Source organism: Choristoneura fumiferana, chromosome 5 (genome assembly GCF_025370935.1).
Source record: "Choristoneura fumiferana chromosome 5, NRCan_CFum_1, whole genome shotgun sequence".
NCBI classification, from domain to species: domain Eukaryota; kingdom Metazoa; phylum Arthropoda; class Insecta; order Lepidoptera; family Tortricidae; genus Choristoneura; species Choristoneura fumiferana.
This window is the reverse complement of record NC_133476.1, coordinates 10,715,883-10,738,287: the sequence shown is the minus strand read 5'-3', so window position 1 is coordinate 10,738,287 and position 22,405 is coordinate 10,715,883.

Genomic DNA, 22,405 nt, shown 5'->3' with positions numbered 1-22,405 from the left:
ATCATGCAGTACGCTACTCATGCTAATATAATATTATTAGGAATGATAGGCTCTTTTCGGTATAGTCTGACGATATATATCTCGATCCAAACAACGCGGTTAGTTGAAATGTGCTTTATGGATTATTACATCACTCCACTTGAATTTTTTTTAAATATGGACTTTATAGTCTTATTGCAGAAGTTTTCAACATAAAACTTAGATACAAGCTCTTGTGTTCTGTTTGTGTTTAAAAATAATTCTTGACAGAATGAGCTTACTAAAGACTAGTTTTAAATTTGGCTTGCCTCATGTAGGTCAACAATACTTTCAAATTGTGCATTTCAGGTTGTGAAACATCTGGAAGTAATTTATCAGTGCCGCACAACGGCTGGCTGGCGGCAGTTGAAAGCCGATGCAGGTGGAATGAAGCACCTGGCGCATCATACCTTTATTACTGCATTTTCGCAAATAAGGTCGCAAGCCGCAAGCTTTACGCAAGAATTAGTTGTAAGCAATAGTTACTTGTTTTTACCAGCTGGTTTAGTATTCCGTACGAATTGATTATTTAAACAGCAACCAAAGCAGCGCAGCACGGTCATACAAAAACATATAGGTACGAATATTTTTTGTTAAAAATTCATTTTTTCTGGCTCTATTTTTTATTGAAGACTTGCAATGTCATCCATGCTACGTTTCCCTACTAAATTGCAAGTCGATGCCATTAACCGTTGGAGAGTTCTGTTCTGCGGAGACGATTCTCGCCGGTACTTCAGAATTTCACTATACTTATATCAGATTATTCTATAGTCACCGGATTTACGTAAGTAAATTTGGTAAAATTTCAGCTCAGTCAGATACCAGGAAGTAGTCAATAATGGATTGCAAATCCAGAACGTACATTATACATAAACCCATGCAAAGTTAAATAAAAGCTTGTAAAAACTGAAATTGAGGTTAGATCTAATCTGCTTTCAAGCATACTCCGGTAGTAAAAAATAAGGATAATTAAACACCAGAAATGCTAAATTAACGATGAAACTGCATGTAATTTTCGTATCATGTACTTAACTTTATGTTTGACTGTCTGTCACTGCTGGTACTCATGCCCACCGCTAAACACTTGCAGCGGGTGGGTGTGTGTATAGCTACAGCATCAGTTGCAGTATTATACTTATCTATGTACAAATTAATTACTACTAAATATTTATTTTACTTTTAAATAAGGCTCAATACTCTTAAAATAAAATAAAAATAAAATTATATAATAAACCTTTATTGCCACACCTTAAAATTACATAAAACTACACATTGTAAAAAAAATAAAAAAAAGGTGGGAGAAAAATAAACAGTTGGGACAATGGGTCCCCAGTCTCAGCATATGCTGGGCTTGATTGGCCGGCGCTGGTTTTCAGACTGGTCCCTGTAAGGACGACGGCCGGTCGCAGCGCTTCTCACATTCCAATACTGGATACCACATAGATGGACACACAGACAGACGGTCAGATAGACAGACGGACAACAATGTGATCCTATAAGAGTTTTTCCTTTTGAGGGACGGGACAAAAACGTGAAATTTGACCTAAACACACATAAAGTTTGTTAAATTAACTAGTTCTTTATCCTGTACCTAACAATTTAGAAAAATCTATTGTTAGTTCAGCTCTGTAATACTAATTCAAGGAATTATGTCGCCGAATTTACAGTCTCCAACTCCAGAGAAATTCAGTTCGGGTTGGTCAGTCCGTACATATTGGTTTGGTATATGTGTTAGTATACTTAGGTAGTAGATAAAAATTATGTGTCTATTGGGAGGATAATGTTAAACTTATAGACGTTTAGGGCCTTTCATAATAGTTTAGACATCTCAAACCTTTCCACCTTAACGTTTTTATTGTAATTAATTAGTAGAGAATAAACTGGCGTTCATAAACGTAGTTCTTTAGTTTCGTAGCTCTGTCAGCTCTTTCTGTATTAAAGGTAAATAATCCTCTATTCTCTTTTATGCAGAACCCTAATAAAGGCTCTTATCATCATCATCATCATCCCAGCCTATATACGTCCCACTGCTGGGCACAGGCCTCCTCTCAGAACAAGCCCTCTTGTTCTGAGAAGGCTCTTATAAAACATTCAAAATACGAGGCGTCACGTGAAGAGAACATGTCTTGAACATGTCCTTAATAAAATCACTGACTCGGTGTGCATTCGTTGTTTAATTCAAAATTATGCACATGTAATGCATACTCACATCGAAGGACCTTGAAGACTTGTAGGAAGTGAGTGCTTTAGTTCTAGGTAGGTACTGTATATCTCAATGTCAATTGTGCCATCATGTCTCGTTTTCTTAAGCAAATAAAGAAATTAAGTCTTAAAAAGCATATTTTATAACATTTGTTCTTCCTTTTGCCAGTCATATTTCTTGTCCCTGACCTATGGGACTATGTTAAAATGCACCCGGATCTGCATTAAATTTTACTTCATCACACACAGCATACGGAGACATTTCATTGAGACAAGCTTATTTAATACTTATTGGCGTGCGACGGGCCACACACAAAAACATTGTTTCAGGGTTTGACAGACGTGCTCCTGACGTGAGTGACTTCTAGGACACAGTGACAGCACCTAATGGTGTCCTCGATAAAACTTCCATATGGCATTATATACTAACATTGCCCCGCGCCTGTCGTTAGCCAGGGCCTTGAACTTTGAGAGCTCGCCAGTAAACATGTTTGCGCACTGCGCACTCGTTATTACTATGTGACGTCTCGCGGTACTACACACCCTACGCTTCACATTTTGCCGGTTTTTTCCGCCATAGACCACCACGTGGCAGTAAACTCGTGCGCCGAGATCGATACGTCAGATCAATCGATTATGCTGCTATCGAGAAAACCGGTAACGGGAACTAGTGTGGTGATTTAATTAATATCTTTGAATTTACTTTTATTTTATTCAGTAAATAAGCTTTCGTTTTCTTGATTTATTCGTCAACTCACTACGAAAACGATCGTATATCGGAATAATTTGTGATGATTTCGTTCGTATAGGAGGTACATCATTTTAGTTCAAACAGCGATAGTATCTCTTTAACTCTCTTTGCAGATCTTAATCAAGATTTCGCGTAATACTTACCACGCGGCCAATGTTTCCATATTAAAACGAATAAGGTTAAACGATTTCCAGTCATTATTATTAGCTTCCTGGTACAACTCGACAATAAAATTACGCACGTTCATAAATAGTAAAAACAATGATCAAGGAAACATTCCTGTTTACATACATATCGAATGGCCCTTTGTGACGTCGATATGGTGATGGTGACCGCTCGAGATAATGAGCGCGTCAAGGCCAACGCGTGCTAATTGCAATTACCGCGAGTGGACATTCTTTGTTCCAATAATGATTAATGCCGGTCGCGATTGCCGAGGATCGCAAATGAGATATCAGGAAGCCTCGGCCGCCAATGTCGGCGGACAAGGTCGCCGCGCCGCCGCCGCGCCACCGGACTACCGCCCGCCCCGGCGATGCTCGCCAAAATTGTGCCATTTACGTCAATAAATCTACAAAAATCTACATAAATACAATAACTGAACTTTTAAGAAAGAAAACATTTTTATGGCTTGTTTAAATTGTAAAAAACCATGATGAGACTTACCGTTTACCGCTTTTTCCATTATTTTTATGAATGTCAATAATACTCCAAAAAAGAAAATAGAAAGCAGATGACGCACGAACTTACAATATTATTAAATTCTACTTATTTATGCGACAATCTAAAGCTGGACCACTCTTGTCTGAGTTTTCTCTAGTTTTCGCTCTTTTTAGATTATTATAGTAACCCTGTAAATATCGTTGGCCTTGATTCTCAGTGTTATAGACAATAAGACATCTATCTTGATATCGATAAAACCAAAAATAATTGACACATTGACTAATAATAATAAAAAAATAACTTATCTTTAGACAAAGTTACCTACCGAGGCTACATTAGTAGAGATGTGACGCTACGAGCGACGTTATGTACAACCCGCGCAAACGAGGCCCAACCACTTGTGGCAAGCTTTTGGTGAATATGACATTCCGGTTTCCGAACAAAACTAATTTGTAGCGGAGCCGGAGTTGAAGGTCGCGCGCTTGAAATAGTGACCTAACATGGTACTGAAAGGCATATAAAAATAATTAATGTAATGTGAAAAGCGGCCATCAGTCGCTTTTGCTACGTAGATACCTAACTGGTCAATTAAATATAAACGCTACCCAGATATTTTGCATAAACTCAAATTTTAACCTCAAGATCCTTAATCTACATTGTTTTAACTTTTAACTACCATTGACAGTGCTCACGGAGACCGACCGTACCTACGAGTACGACACGATGCGGCGTCGTAACAAGTGCGTCGTAAATTAAAGAAGGCAAGGTAACCTAAACCTAACCTTATATACGGATATAAATATTTTATTACCTCACCGCACATACATGTGTACGCTTATTTATTTCGAGCAAATAAACTGTAACCTTGCAGGACTAACAAATCAGCAACGTTACAGTTATTGTTTTTTTATCAAAGCAAACGTGCGTAAAAGAAAATGGTTCTAGTTTCGAAGGCAAAGCTTCTAAATTAGATCGCTCGTTGCAGAGTCTTATCGTCATATTAGTAATCAGAAAAGCGGTAAGACCTTGAGCATGACCCTGGATATTTTCGTTCGAATATTTTGCGGAACGCTCTTGCGTTGATAGCAACGTGACGAGGACCTGCCAAACACATGCCTATAACAAAACTATACATATCAGCATCTGATAGCCGACCACTAATACGTAATATGTTTTATCAGTTTGAAGCAATAATATTATTCTAGTACAATGAAATTGATAACGTTTGCGCCAGGAAATGAAAAGGAATATTATGTGTGAGTCCGCACGATAGCTTTATGCTCTTGACACGTACGAAGCACGTACGTGACAATTTCATTGATAATGCATTATAAGCGTACGCTGCTTCGCCTGACAAGTAAGGATGCCAAGTTATTTTAATTTAAATAATAATTCTTTAAACCTCATGCCCAAAACGAAGATGGATAACTCGCAAGGCATTTACTTCAGGATAGATAATTGAGGAATAACGCTTTTGTAGAAAATAAAATTTAATCACTTATTAAAGCATAATCTTAGTAGAACGTGTCCTAATACAGTGGGATATTGCAGATTGGTAACCCTACGCGTAGCGGTCGGCGGCACAAGGTCGCAAGCGATCTAGGAAGTCAAACGATTCGACCTCGACCTTGTATGTGCGAAAAAATTGACAACGACGCACGAAGCTCGCCTCCCCCCGTTCCCACCCGGGCCGGGTCTCCCTCTCCCCGAAGACCCCACTTATCTACTTCCTAAAAATTTCCATGAACTTTAACCATCATAGCCGATGTAAAATGTAAAGGAAGTATGCAACGTAGAGACAGTCGCGCCAAACTAAGAAAAGCCACTATGGACCTTTTTCTCAATAAGTTAATTCGTTAACTTCAAAATACACCAAATTTTAGAACTTTGGAATTAATTATCGTTTAAATTTATGGTCTCTATTCATAGAAAAACTGAGATATTCCGGATAAAATATTATTTTTGCACCAATTTGGTCCAGTTTGAAACCGTACCACACGGCCACCAAGCTTGCGACTTTAACACCTTGCCTGGTAAATAGAAAATGTGAAATAAATTAATACCTAGTAGCAGTAATTAGGAACTTAGTATGCGTGAACGTTTTTTTTTCCCGATTATTTCTACTGCATTAGTAAAAAAACATCCAATGTGCAGGTTTCAAATAAAGCTAGTAAAAGTGCTCGTAAGAAGGTAAGTATATTAAATTTATCTACTGAAAAAAAATCTGATATGGTGACAACGAACAAAGCTCGGTCTGGTAGATGTTTTGCGTATTATCTAACGTTATGTCATGTCACCTCGAAACTTAGAATTTACGACACAATAAGATAATGGGCAATAAGTATTACACATATGTGTAGAAAACATAACAGTCATCTTCAGCCGTGACGTTATATTGCGGAACACATTCGAAGGTCAATATTTGCGGAAAATAACAAGATTTTTCAAGTTATTGTAGAACAAATATAATAGGTATTTCTATGTCAGAAAAACAAGGTCCCTGCTACGAAAACTACAGACATTTGACAACTTCTAGTTTAAGGCGGTTACTGGGCTAGTCTTTAAAGATTTGACTCGTAATCAGCCTCACTTACCTATACCACTTTATTTCTATTAGCCGCGCAATATTTGACGGAAGAGCCACTCGAAACTTTAATACTAAGAATCATCATTCGCTACTTTGTAATGTGAAATGGATACAAAGAATGTCTAGTATACTGACACTACCTCTACGGTTTTGCCCCATACCAGCTTCTGCTTCTACTAACTAAAACCTAGCGAATTTCGGGACGGATTAATACACTGAAAAATCCCTATAAAAAATCTTTTCTTTCCTGTAATGGGTCTTCGTTACTGGAGATCTACCATCAGTTCTGCGAACTGTTTCCGGTCTCTAGCTTAGCGAAATAGATCTTCAATACGGTTATAAAAAAATTAAGCCAAAAAATGTTTTTTCTGCATCATAGTAATTATGTGGAAAACAATGAATTGCTTTACGGTTCAGTGATTTAATGACATTTTTTTTATTTGTGCTGTGAAGCTTTTCTTCATTTCATATTTCTATTGTCAGCGAGAAGGTACCCTATAGTTTTTGGTTTTTATCGTTCTTGTGTCCCTTATTTTTCTCACAGCTACCAGGCATCGGAAACCTGAGTGATTGATGTTAATTATAAACTTAATATATTCATTGCTTGCGTTCTTGAGAAAAAAGGGTATTTTAACTTCTATTCATTTTTTTTAACAGACAGACGGAAAACGAAGTATTCGTGTAAGAATTCCGTTTAATTTAGCAACATTGTTATCTGCATTAAAGTAGTGTTAATCTGCAGCACCAGACATTATTCATGGCCAAGAATGATTAATAATGACTGGTTACAACATATGTTAGTACTAACGAGACTAGTTGTTACTCATCAGAAACGAAAACAAGCATATGATCCAGGGCGCGAGGCTAAGCCTTAGCATGATTCTGTTCAGCAGCTTGAAGATCAATTGTCCCATTCATACAACCACCAATGTTGGAAAAGGATAGACGATTCATGCCTTTTTTACATGATTGTATGCTAGAACCCCCGGCTGGTCTCAGGCGGATGTTTTGGCAACATTCCTTCGTCAGCGTCATTGTTCGCTCCGTTGCGCAAGCCTGTTTGACAAACATTGTCGATTGTGACTGTTGCTTACACCCTGCGCAAATGCCTGTAGCAATTACTAATATGATAAGTGATGTATTATGATTGACAGGTTGGTAGCTACTTAGCATGCCAGAGGACGTGTATTCGAGCCAGCTCGTTGTTTGTCTTGATAGTCCCTCAGAATTAGGTACCCATTTTCGCCAGTAAAAAAGAACTCGAAGAGATCTATCCGGTTTCTGATGACATCACTTCACGTGGCGTATTTGCTGAAATATTTGGACGAGCAAACGAGATAGTACTTACTATATCCTTTTTAGCGTTAGCAATGGAGATGGAAATAGCGTAACCCGAATACGCAAGCTTTACAAATTGAACAGTTTTGACGTAAAAGATATCGAGAACCACACATTCTGATAATCGACACAATGTAGCAAACTTTTGTGAACCAGAGATTTAATCTTTGTTATGAACCACGTATTTGACAAGTACCTGACGTATGTATAAATACTTAAAATTTGAATTTGTGTATTAATCTGGAATATTTCAGCAGATGGTTTGATTACTTTGACTGAACATTTCTGTAAATGTTTTCAGGATTTTGAATCGCCATTGACAAATGTTTCCATATACGTACCTATTAGTCAGTGTTCAAAATGTACCGAACCCATACCTTATATAAACTGTGAACCAAATCTTGAATCAAACATTTCGATGAAAAATCTTTACATGAGTATTCAGTCTGCTGCTGAAATATACCGTATTAATTTGAAAATGTATAAACATGATCATGAAAAATATTAGTATTATTATATTGCCTTATTTAAAATCGTTACACTTAAAGATAGGCAACACGATAAGTAAGTAAATATATTTCAAGTTTTATACAAATAATGAAAACTAAGATGGCGAAGGCAGCTAGGTAGGGTTGGTTAAGGCAGGTACGAATCAGTTCAGTACTTTGATGTATCTTAATAAACACCAGAAAAATTTTGAAAATGTACGAGTAAGCTTGGTGTTATTTAGAAATTTAAGTTAATGCAAGCTTATAGTCAAAATTCCAGCCATTAAATTGCTCTATACGGAAACTAAAATGACATTTCCTGTATGTATATTTGAATACGGAAGGATGGTCAGTTATTTAAAATAACTTATTTCGGAATAAATCACAAACTTGAATAAACAAATAAGTAAACATAGAAGATCGTCATGTCGTCTCGGCTTAACCGATCTTTTCTTTTTAATACAGACAGACTTACTGATGGGCTTAGCAGGCGATATCAACTCTAGGTAGGTTCTCATAGATAAAATAATAATTATTTATTCGTAGTAGATAATTCTGCATCTAAACAAGTAGTTTTGCGTGCGACTTCGTCCGCACAATAATTCAATTTTGTGATAAAAAATCCTTTAATTTCTCTTTCATCGAATAAAGGTTTTGCTGCAATTGGCAATACTTATGAGTTTTTAAGTGCCATAATCATATAAAATAATTCTTAGAGATAATATCAATGTTTTGTATTTATGAAGGCACTTTCGATACAGTCAATAACATTGAGTGCAAACTCGTAGAACTGGTGAAGTTATCGTTTTAAAGAATCTGTCGCTTTTTTATGCCTATCAAGATACAATACACGCATCTTGATGTGAACTAAGGCTAAATAAAAGTATACATATGAATGTTTGTCACACATCTACTGCGTGAGCTACGTGATTAAATCTTCATAAAAAAGGCAAAGATAAAATTCTACTAACATGCAGGTAGCTTTTTACAACTGAGTTTTTGAAATAGGTTTTTATGAAACTTGATTATAATATTTCGTTGTTACATTGGTATTTAACCGACATCCATTCATATCTATCCTTCCTAATATTATACTATAAATCCCAAAGTAACTCTATCTATCTGTTAACTCTTCACGCTTAAACCGGAGAACCGGAAATAGTTAGAGACCCGAATAATTTAAGACATTGAATAGTTTTTATTTTTGCATAGTTCCCGCGGGATAACGATAAACAAATTCTTCTAAGATGAAGTCGCGATTATAATGTAAATCGCACTTCTAATACAAAAATTACATATCTTCATTTTTTTTTTCAAACATTACTTAATGATAGAGATCGGTCAAAAGTCGATCAAAAGAGAAATTCTTCACATTTATCGAAAACGTGAAAATTTGCATTCACGTCAGTGTTGTATCAGAAGTGCGAAATTTGTATGATTGTTGTCATACTTCGATCCTAAATACCTACACTAAGTACTGGGCATGTAAGGAATGTCCAAGGGTCACGGCCACATTGCTTTCGAGGAATCAATATGTGCGCATACAGTACAGTACACGCGCATAGAATAGAACATCACGAGTTATATGATAGCATGTTGGATCGAGTGACCTTAATCTTGAACGATAGCTGTCGGCGCAGCGCCCTGCCTTATCAGACACTTGTTGCTCTCAACTTGTTTACCGATGGCGGCGGTATTGCTAACCGATCATGTGTGTTTGTTGTGTTGGGTGTATCAGTCGCAAAAGTGTACATGGGGTGGATTTTGCGTTTCACGTTGATAAATGGCATTGGCATAATGCCAACGAATGAACAACAGCTTTGAGAAAATAAATTAAGTGATATACGTAGCAATCTTAAGTCAACTGTTTCATCAATTCAGAACAGTTTTGAACGCCGATATACTTTTATAGTTTATTACAATTAATATACTCAAAAAGCCATAATACTATTAATTATGCATATCCATCAATTTCTGCACTCGTATTAAAATATTGTTACAACCAAAACCATAAAACACTAAGGTAACGTAACATTTAACGATTATTCATGTAGTTTCTCAGAAATCATTATTGTCATATAAGTAAATTACGTAAATTATTATCTCATAATCATGATGATGATAATTCAAGTTCACCATGCAGTAACTTTGGTTAACTAAATAAATAATTAAAAAAATTACAGCCTAAGGAGATGGATGTATTAGTTGATTCCAATTTCAAAGTCAATTGGTCACAATGTTCTTGACATTTGCTATGAGGCCCCTAACTAATTTAATGAACCTTCGCTGCGGTAGATATAGGGTTGCCAGATGGCCGGGATATCCGGGATTATCCCGAAATTACGTGTCTTGTCCCGTGTCCAGGAATTACACTTTAAGGTTCCGGATTTCGACTACGAGAGCAGTATTGCCTTCCATATTAAAAATTGAAGCTGCGTATAACATTGCCGGCCTGTATTCAGAATGCACATGCCTGAGAACTGTTTTTGAGGTCCTTCCAAAAGACTTGCCAAATGACAAAATCCGGGCTCACTTTTTTAAAACGACCAATTGTTACGATTTTGTTAATTTGAAGAAAATAATTGGTTTTGTGCTTGTATTGATATTTAACTACCGACCGACCCAATTTGTAACCCTCGAATTGTCCCGGAACGGAAATGAAATGCATGTATCTGGCAACCCTAGGTAGAACGTAAGTAACGTAAGGGACGTAAGTGGAACTAACCCTTGAACTAAGTATCAAAATAATTGATCTCAGTTATACTAAATATGACTTATAAACTTTGGATTAACAAAAAAAATATCTAAAATAGATCAGATACCTAATGGCGATGATTTTTGAGATTAAAAATCTGTCTTTGATTTAACCCAAAATTAAGCAATATATATTTAAATAGTTATTTATACTATTCAATAATAATAGATAACTTGCGTCTTATCGGTAAATTGATCTTCACGTATCTCAGCTAACTATATATTTTTATAATTTATAACAAAAAATTGAGCCGAGTACCTAAAAAAAATAATGGAAATATTTTTCTACCAGTTTGAAGTCAGTGCCTGAGCACGAGCCAGTCCTATAGTCGCGTAGTCGTCTACTTGACTTCATCATCATGTCAGCCGAAAGACGTCCACTGCTGGACATAGGCCTCCCCAAGGCTCTCCACTCAGACCGGTCTTGTGCTTTCCGCATCCACCGCGATCCCGCGATCTTAACCAAGTCGTCGCTCCATCTTGTTGGAGGCCTACCGACAGCTCGTCTCCCGGTCCGCGGACGCCATTCGAGAACCTTCTGACCCCATCGGCCATCAGTCCTGCGAGCAATGTGCCCCGCCCACTGCCACTTTAGTTTCGCAATTCTTCGGGCTATGTCGGTAACCTTAGTTCTACTGCGGATATCATCATTTCTAATTCTATCCCGCAGAGAAACCCCGAGCATAGCCCTCTCCATAGCCCTCTGAGTGACTTTCTCATGAGGCCCATCGTTAGCGCCCACGTCTCACGTACTTGACTTACTTAATATACTTATATACGAGTATTGGGCTTCTATCACTCCTCCTGGCTCGTGCTGAAGTCATCCATCCAAGTCACCATAGGTGTCCCTACAATATTTGAAGAGATCCCTCGATATTCTTAAGATTCAATCATCAGATCCTCATCATCCCAGCCTATATACGTCCCACTGCTGGGCACAGGCCTCCTCTCAGAACAAGAGGGCTTGGGCCATAGTTCCCACGGGGCCCGCGCGGATTGGGAACTTCACACGCACCATTGAATTTCTTCGCAGGTTTGTGCAGGTTTCCTCACGATGTTTTCCTTCACCGCAAAGCTCGTGGTAAATTTCAAATGTAATTCCGCAGATCCTGATTTGGTGATAATGCGACCTAATTGGAGGTATTCCCATACCAACGAAAAAAAAATTTTCAAATCGGTTCATAAATGACGAAGTTCTGAGGTAACAAAAATAAAAAATACGACCTAATTGATTTGATAACCTCCTCTTTTTTTGAAGTCCGTTGAAAACAATTGTCGTTGAAAGTTTGGAAAGAAAAAAAACCGTTAATGTGAAGGCTAAGAAATACGTAGTCTCAATTTTTTTAAAGAATTATAGATACATATGTATATGTATATCTACCAATAAATCGGTATCATGCGAGTACGTTGAGTAGGCACACCAACTTATAGCACCTAAGAACCACACAGAAAATATACATATTTTCACCTCGTCCCTCAAGTGTACAAAATTAAGTGCTTATTTTTTTATCGTGTAAATAAAAAAACATGTGGGACTAAAAATACACCTTTAAACCACAACGAATTCCTAATAAATGTTAAACAACCTATGTCGCTCATATACTCGTAGAATTAACGATATCTTTATGTTTACTGTGCCTGACAAAGACTGTTCTGTTCCCATTATTCGAAAGGGAAGATAGGTATACCAGGAAACAGTTCTTTGAATTCCTTGTTACGCGTTAGCAAATATGTATAAGCAAAGGTTTTCTATCGGCTGATAGAACTCGTTTTTGTAAATGCTAGTCTAATACAAATATCATATTGTGCAATAATATTGACACAATTTTGGGGATTTTATCATCATGAAGTGTCGAGCAAATATTGCGCGCCCCAATTTTGTTCTGTGAATTTTGACTGGCGCCTACATTTTAATGCACCTTTTTAGATATCAACAAAATTATATGTAGGTCAACAAGGAAGAGTTTTTTTACCACAGAAGATATAGAGTGCAATCACGTGTGAGACGTGTGTAACCTAAATTTTTAATGACGCTTTTTGTGTGCTATTCAAAACGGACCAAATCGTTTATATAGGTATCAACAATTCAACAAACTAATAAAAAATCACCCAAAAATTAACTAGTGCTTAGGTCACCAATTAATAAAAATAACCTATCTAGTATTTAAGTATGTTTATCAGTTGCCTAGTACCCATATAAGCCAATAACACAAGCTTTGCTTACTTTGGCACTTAGAGCAATTGATATAGTGTCCCGTGATATTTGTTTATTATTTATTGGTCCGCTACGGTGAGTCAGTCATATCATAATCCGTCTTAAACCTATACTTATTAAGAACTAGCTTTTACTCGCGCGTTTGCTCCGAATCTCAGTCTACTGTAACCTAACTAAGTATTTCCTAAAAAAAAAGGTTTGTTTCTTGCATTGTTGTACAGATTCTAAATACATATACTACTTAGGTAGTTAGCTATTTTTCATCCCTCTAAAATAATATATAAAGCCGCGGCTAGACGGCCAGACATGGCGAAACTATTAATACGGTATTTGACAACTCCGGATTTTGCCATATCTTAATATTATTATGAAAATATAGATATACAGATAGCGTTTAGCGAAGAGAAAATTTAAATCGGTTGAATATTGGATTTATAGTGTTTTTTTGAAAAATCTATATTCCTGTCTCTTTCTCAAACGCTTTTCTCTATGCAGCAAGTATGGCGGTACTGGCGTGTGACGTCACATGCCAGTATGTCTTTCTCTGTCTAATCTTGAATTTCAAACCTTTATAACTTTGTTATTTGTAAAGGTAGCTTAAAAATTGATCTTCTATTCGATAAAAGGCATTGTGTAGTTTTAATTTATAAAGCATGTACAAAATATAACGTTTTAAACTTTCGTGATTCTCACTCATAGTCATAATACCACTCAAATAAATTACAACACACACTTAAATATTACTCGTGTAAAAATAGCGTGATAAGTCCCGTTTATGGTATTTTGAATATGTACAAAATAGTCAAATAACGTTTTGTGTGTCTCGTTTTATACTCTAATTATTCTTTATTTTAGAACTACCCTCTTGGATCTGATTTCTTAAGTTTGGCAAATTGGCCGTAATCGTCTACAATGCTGTACCTACTTCTGGACTTTTGTGTTGACCTACGCACTGTAATCGATTTCCTTATGGTTTTTCTGGTTTAATAATTGCAAAAAATAATTATACAATCGAACGACAAGGCCACCGTGACCTTGTTTACTAGGAACTGATGTCTCGCCGCGTGTACAACACACGTCTTTTGGTATACTCATTTACATTGACGCTTATTTGCGAATTAATAATAGATACATGGTGTTTTAATATAACGATGGGTTTTTGAAACAATAACGTTTATTGTGGTAGCACGCTTGTTTATGAAGCCGAAACAAAACCAAAATTTATTTTTCACCTCAGCACCTCAAACAGTCAGGTTTTGCTATGAGAAATCAGTGAGCAAAATCGCATTTTGCTCACTCCGTGGGACAAATTAACTTTTTAATTATTTTTTTTAAATGCTGAGCACAGTGTTGGGTCTACTCACTGAATTCCAAATATTTGCACTTTACTTTGATTTGTCATTTCACTTCAACACGAAAAAAGCGAGAGATAGGATCAAATGTGTTTGTTGATTACAATCTTTTATGGTATTAAAACTATATCGATATCTAATAAATTACATGACAACGAAATAAGTCCAAAATGTAAAGTTTCGCGATCTTTTAATAAAGTATGCAACCTCGTTGCACAAAAGCCGCATCGAATTTCCGTAAACTCGGTTACTCGGGATTCAAAATCAACACTCGCAACAAAAAACAACTTTGCTCTCTTGTTGCACAAATAACTATTGTTATGCCAAAATCCGAGCTCTACATTATTCTAATACTTCACCTCGGCGTAGTACCTACGTCCCAATGCAATGCACTAGCCTCTTCTCAGAATGAGAGTTCCCACATGGGCTCAGTGCGGATTGGGAACTTCACACACGCCATTGAATTTCTTCATAGGTATGTGCAAGTTTCTTACGATGTTTTCCTTCAATATATACTTAAGGTCATGGTATATTTTCAAACACAGAAGTGCCGGCCCGGGGTCGAGAACCCACGACCCTCTGTTTGAGAGGGGTGATGCCCCTTGAAATGACGACAAACTATTTATCGAATTTCATTTCATCGAAAACAATTCATAGAATATTCAATACTAATATTTTCTTTTGGAGTAATTTCACTTCATCGACTATTCATTACATATTAAAACAATTGACGACCGGATTGCCAAGTGGTTAGAGAACCTAACTACGAAGCTTGAGGTCCCGGGTTTGATTCCCGGCCGGAACAGATATTTGTATGAATAATACGAATGTTTGTTCTCGGGTCTTGGATGTTTAATATGTATTTAAGTATGTATTTATCTATATAAGTATGTTTATCCGTTGCCTAGTATCCATAGTACACGCTTTGCTTAGTTTGAGACTAGGTCAATTGGTGTCAAGTTTCCCATGATATATTTTTTTTTAATTATTAGAACAATGTACGGTACAAGGATTATTATTTGCTTCAAAATACACTTCATCAACTATTCATGAGACAGAACAACTTAATATCGCTGTTTATTTCTTCGACGTATTATTATAACATACCAGAAAATAGGTTAGGTTAGAACTACGACCTCAAAAAAATCGCTACCAAAAAAGTAGGTTAGGTTAGACCTGCGACCCCAACAAAAATAAATCGCTACCAGGAAAGAAGGTTAAGTTAAGTTAGAACAGCGACCCTAACAAAAATAAATCGCTACCAGAGAAGTAGGTTAGGTTAGGTTGGAACTGCGACCCCTACAAAAATAAATCGCTACAAAAATAAATAAATACATTTCATTCAAAAAGTATGAAATTATAAAATATGAAATTAAGTTCTGCCAAATAAACTGTCTATTAAATAATATTTCTAGAAATTGAAAACCGGCCAAGAGCGTGTCGGACACGCCCAAAATAGGGTTCCGTAGCCATTACGAAAAAATTAAGTAATATTTTTCGAAGGATTTCGTATTTTATACGGAATCTTCCAAGTTTAGGTATATTTTATACCTTAGGCTACTATTTACTCATAAACTACTAATAATTCTCAAGCAAACTTAGCCGTTATAGTTTTCCTTGAAAGTTTGATATACCTACTTACTACCATCCTGAATTTTTTAAAGTTGAATATTTCGCAAATATTGAAAAACCGTCTTAGCAAACCCCTTATGGTTTTAAAAGACCAATCCAACGATACCCCACACTATAGGGTTGGATGAGAAAAAAAAATCACCCCCAGCTTACGTCTATGGGAGGTACCCTAAAAAAAACTTTTTTTTATTTTTTATTGTACCATTTTGTCAGCATAGTTTACATTTATATCCGTGCAAAATTACAGCTTTCTAGCATTGATAGTCCCTGAGCAAAGCCGCGGACGGACGGACAGACAGACATGGCGAAGCTGTTAGGGTTCCGTTTTTGCCATTTTGGCTCCGGAACCCTAAAAATCGTTGATTTAAAAATACTTGTTATAATAATTTGAGGTAATGAACATTTGATGAAATAAAAAAATAGGAAACGTTGACTTTTAACTGATTATTGATTAAAAGATTTAAAAGATTTAACATTTCAAGGGTAAACCGCTTGAGAGACCACAGGTTAAAACACTACTCTCGCCTACATGTAGTCACGTCACGGCTATATCTATCTATGCCTATTTATAACTATTTTATCTTGCCTTCTACATTTATATATCTCTATCTATTTTATATTAGACTTAATAAAATAATATATTGTATGTAGGGGTGGGTAGATAATAATAATATATGGAACTACCTACTGAAACGATTAAAAAATTCTTCTACTTATAGAAAGTTAAACTACTTAGGTAGCTGGTAAGTATTTCAAATTAACATAGGCTATTTTTTATCCCGGAAAAGTACAAAGTTCCCGCGGGACATAAACGAAGCCACAGGCAACAGCTTAATATCGTATCCCTGTATTAAAAATTATTTAGAAAAAAAAAAGTTTTATTAAGCAAGTAATTAAAAGTACATCATAAATTTATAGGTGAGTTTTTCAAATGATTAACGCAAATTATCTTTAACGCCATCAGCATGTGAATAATGTCACCTTCATATGTGTACTTCGTTATGTAGATCGGTAGGAATGATAGGTAATAATAAATGTAGGCAGATAGGTCATTAGTAAATATGACATTGAAATCGATAATGTAAATCAACAATAATGGCGGCCGTCAAGAACAAACACAACTGGGCATTGAAACCGTATGTGTGTCAAGTATGTGCGCCGGACGTAGGGCGCTGCATCTGCCGGCGGCGCGGGCGCTGCTGTGCGAGTATTCGACAAAACTTAATTGGCCGGCGTAGCTCATAAAAGCATTGTAAAAAGCGCGAAGGTCTGGCGGAGGTGAGGACTCGACAGAAAGAGGTCAAGTGTAATGCTTCGCGTTCTACTGACCTCATTTGGGAGCCGACGTCGCGGCCGCTGCTGCGCGCCGCGCTCGCTCGCCTTTCATATACGAATATGTCCTAGTTTTCCCAAGTTCACCAAACATAAGAAGGCGACAGATTTACAAAAAAGAGGATTAAGTACCTAGATTAAAATAATATGTATTTAAAAATAAGTAGGTTTTATATTCAAAGATAAGGTTTGTTTCATTGAAGGAAGAACTTAATCATTAATATATTGAATGATAGTGGGTACTAATCATTGTAACAAAGTATCTATTTTAAAAATATGGGATTCTGTAACCGAGGCTCAGTTTACCTCCGGACTTTTTCTTTGCGCTGCTTTCAGAACTTACTACTTGTGCTTGTAAGTAGGCGTAAATAAAATAGGTCTCTAAGTAATTCATAACTTTCCTATCAATACCCATGAGTTCATGCCACGATCTTATGTTATGATAACATTGTAACTACAAAGTTTACAAACACAGTGGGACGTATCGAGGCATTGAAGAAACAAACGAGTAACAACCTGACATTGCAGCTGCAAACAAAACTAAATGAGTTACAATGAAAATCCGGAAACTGGTCGTGGGAGAGGCGACCTCCTGTTGTCGAATGGAACCTTCAGCAGCTATTATTAACGTTTCGGCCGCGAAATCGGAGCGCCGACATACATCGCGCCTGAATAATACCATCTACTCCATAATTCATAGGAGCCTTGGCCCCGATGCCGCGGAGGTGCGAGGCTCACCAGCTCCCGGCTCCACAAAGCCGGCAACCAATCCTGAATAGGCTCCCATTAAATGGCACACCGACACTTAATGGCCGCTTACCTTGCCCCACTTCCTTGTTGCCATCGGTCGTTTCCTTTCTTACTTCGTTTAGTCCGTCGAAGACTCTTTCGTACACCTTCATTTCAAGTTCTGGCCAACGAGAAATAAAAAAAAACATTTATTTCAGACCTTATAAAAACGATAAATACAATGGTTGGTGGAACTTAAAAAAGGATTGTTAGATAAAACACAATAAAATTATTTGATCCTGCCTATATAATGTCTCCACACAAAACTTTATAAAGAAGAAATAATGGATGGTGGTCAATTTTGCACATAGATACCGTTGCTCACCTAAGCTACCTCTAAACTGATCGAAACTGAACCATAAACCAAACAGATATATTTTAAGAACCATACCATGTTATAGAGATACTCCAACGCGGATCAAGGTAATTAGTGAATGCATTTCGTCAGTACCTACTACGTATACATATTTTGACCTTTACCTACGGACACTCATTGTTTTGTGTTCAAAATCCTTGTGAATAATGAACTCGTGTCCTTTAATACACAAAAGAACATTTGTTTAATTTAAAAAGCGCTTAGCCTACCGTTGTATAATATACACATTGGTGTAACTAATTCTTATGTAAATCTTAATAATTTTCTAGTTTAACCTCTCAATTTACAAATCGTATTTACGCATAGTTAAAGAATAAAATATTCTAATCCCCGCGAGCCCTTTTCAGACCATTTTTAAGGCACAAATATTTTTTACACACCTACTGTTTGGGTCCCTAATTCATATTTTAGTAGTCTTTACAGAAAAAAGGTTAAGTATTTACAGAAAATAGAGCATACAAAAGTGTCAAGGTCTCAAACCCGGCTAAGGTATTGTCGCCGAGCAATCCTACCCGACCCAAAAGGAGTGAAGGCCGATGATATCAGCTCCATTCCTTGTTTCGGTTATTTGATTCGGTACTCTGCTAGCCTTGCTTCCGAGTTAATGATAAAGTAACTAAATAACCTGCAATAGCATAGTTACATTTTCAGCAAAACATTTGGGTAAATCAATTTCTTACAAATTAATTCATGTGAGCTAAAGCAACTTTTTAAAACCATACCTCAAGTAAAACCACAAAACTTATACTTATTTTAATTGGACGGGATAGATAGAATAGTATTGCGGATAGGAGCGATGTATTTTTTTAAGTCCAATATGTCTATTAATTGGACGTAATGGGAAAATCTTAATTGTAACTTATTTCCATCAACCGTTTGAAAAATATCGAAAATAGAAACTGAGACATGGATGCACAGAAAAACCAGAAAAAGAGACCGGCACTGGGAATCGAACCCAGGTCCTCAGCAATCCGTGCTGCGTGCTATAACCCCTACACCACTGCTGAACAGGAATCTAGACACGAAACGACACGTGCTTCTTAAGTAGCAAAGTAGAAATAAGCAACCTGAGATATGTATGCATAGGGAAAATTCGTGTCTAGATTCCTGTTCAGCAGTGGTGTAGGGGTTTATAGCACGCAGCACGGATTGCTGAGGACCTGGGTTCGATTCCCAGTGCTGGTCTCTTTTTCTGGTTTATCTGTGCATCCATGTCTCGGTTTGTATTTTCGATATGGTTTCACGGGATACCCGTAAAAGTAACAAATTTGGAGTTGAAATAAAAAATACAAAAAGCCTCCAAAAAACCAATCATCGTTTGAAAAATAAAATTAAACAAAAATATAGATTTTTTTTCTTTGACTTCAAGAGATTATAGGCCTACACATAATTAAAAAAAATGCACGCAACGAATAGTTATTGGTTGTGATAACCACGGTTTTTGTCTGAAAATACACTTTAAAAAATGTGGCCTGATCGCTCTAACTTAGAAGTTTTATTCTTTATAGTTGCAAGAGACCACAGTCATATATATGTATTTTATGTTAATTTTAATTTGATACTTAACCCGAGTGATTAGAGACTGACCCACGCACACATGCTCAGTGCACAGACGGATAACGAAGTGATACTGTAATGAATTGTGTTCTTTTAGGGGCCCGCAACTTCAAATTGGTCAAACTTGGATTACATCCCCTTAGATGGAAATCATTATTACGATTTTCAACATGAGACTGTTAAAATAAAGTTAATTTTCTCTGAAGCCGAATTGTAGGAGGCGCGTTTACAAATTATTCGATCTCTTGGCTCAAGTTGTTGTGGTAGTTTCAAAAAAGGGAACTGTATCGTAGATTCATACAAGCAAAAGATTTTGATAGTTTAGCCTTGTGAGATTCAAAAAGACCACTTACCTCGTTTAGTGCTGTGTGGGAACTTGGTAGCATTCAGGTACAGGCTTATCTTCCAATCCTAAATAGGGTACCTATTAATTATCCAAGTAATTTATGAAAATTATGAACGATATGTTACCCTGCATTGGCCACAACCTCAATTTAGTATGGAACCTAACGTGTATTTTGTGGATAAACATAAAATTGTCGTAGAATGAGTCCCCGAGGACGGACTGTGACGGACACGCTGCACGATAGCTCTTCGGAGAACTTAAGGCGTGCCCGGTCACCTCGTCTGGAGGTTGGCCTACTTAGTAACCAAAATATGTTACCTAAACTTTCGTGAACGAATTCTTTTGTAAAGCTTTGTCGTTATTATTCACCACATTTGCTCGTAAACAATGTCAGAATAATAACGTGCGTACTGACTTGATCATAATTCTTTAATTAAGCCTCGGGACTTTTTCTTCCAGTACCGCCCGAAGATGTATTTTTTTTTATTTCTGTTACTACATAATTCCTTATAAGATAGGTTCAAATTCATAATCAAAACTCGGAAACCCGTCTCTAAATTGTTCTTTTTTTTCGTTTCATATTTATATAAGAAATCCTTTGAATGTTCCAAGTTCGATGTGAAATCCGATGGCAAACATAGTATATTTCACGGGTGGTATATGCATTAAAAACCTTGGAAATCCCTGTCATCGTGTGTCGTAGGCTTTTATAATAGAATCTTGTTCATCACTCGTTACTTACTGCCCTCAAGACACAAAGTACTATTATTTCCTAAGGTTGGCATAGTAAAAGATTGCACCATAAACCGTTGACAAAATGAATCCCCGAATGATAAATACGAGTATTGCTATTCTTATTTCCTTACACAAAATAACAAAAACCAACTTTCAGTTAGGCGTTACATAGCTTTTACACTTAAGGACATTCATATATTAACATATTGTCATGAATTCCCAGTCGACACCCACTTTCATCAACTAAAGTTGCTCTTGGGATACATTAATAAATATGTGTGGTGGGCCTACGCAGTTTTTGTTAAGGCTTTCCTAACACGTCACCAGTGCCACGTTTATGTTCGCGACTCGCTTTTTCGATATACATACAGATATACTTAATAGAGATTTGAATAAAGTTTCACTGTTGAAAGGTAGCGTGGTAGACTAATTAGTTTAGAACTACGGCCGGCCACCCAAGCAGAGGATCGTGAATGGATTCAAATCCTGGGCTCGCAACTCGGACTCGTTCAGAATTAATGTGCAAAATTTCATTTCAAATTAATCAAAAGCTTTACGGTGAGTTCTCCTTCGCATCGTGAGAAAACCTGGATAATATACGACACATAGCAATTCAATGATGTATGTGAAGTTCCCAGTCTGCACTGGGCCCGCGTGCGAACTACAGCCCAGGTGCTCTTAATCTGAGAGGTCTATGCCCAACAGTGGGATGTATATAGGTTGAGTTACAATAGAAATACACATTAGGTATAAATTATAGCTCTCTATCTACTTATTACGGTTCTTCAAATATAGCCTTGTGACGAACAGACGGGCAGACGGACGGACAGCGTATCGACATATTACACTGCAAGGTAACCGCAACTGTCGAATGCCGAAAATTTTTCCTTGCAGTTCGATTGCAGTCGGCACAACTGCACTCTGACTGCCCATATGGGCAGTCGTCAGTTGGCAGTTACACTACAGTTGCCACTCTCATGAAATAAGTCCAGTGCATAGGTTGGGTACAAATTAGAGCAAATTAAAGTTTTTTTTTATAAATAAATAGTAGGTACCTCAATTTAAAGATAAGATAAATGTTCCGTTCTTTAGTAAAGTTTGTAAGTATGTATGTTTTACCCTGTTGTAAACTGTGTATTTTTTGGAAAAAAACTAAAGTTTTTACAAAAAAACATACGATAAAAGTTGATAGGCGCATGTGTGGGTAAATTAAGCGAATAGGTACCTATTATTTCATTCTTTCACACTTTTCACGTAGCGAGAATGTTTT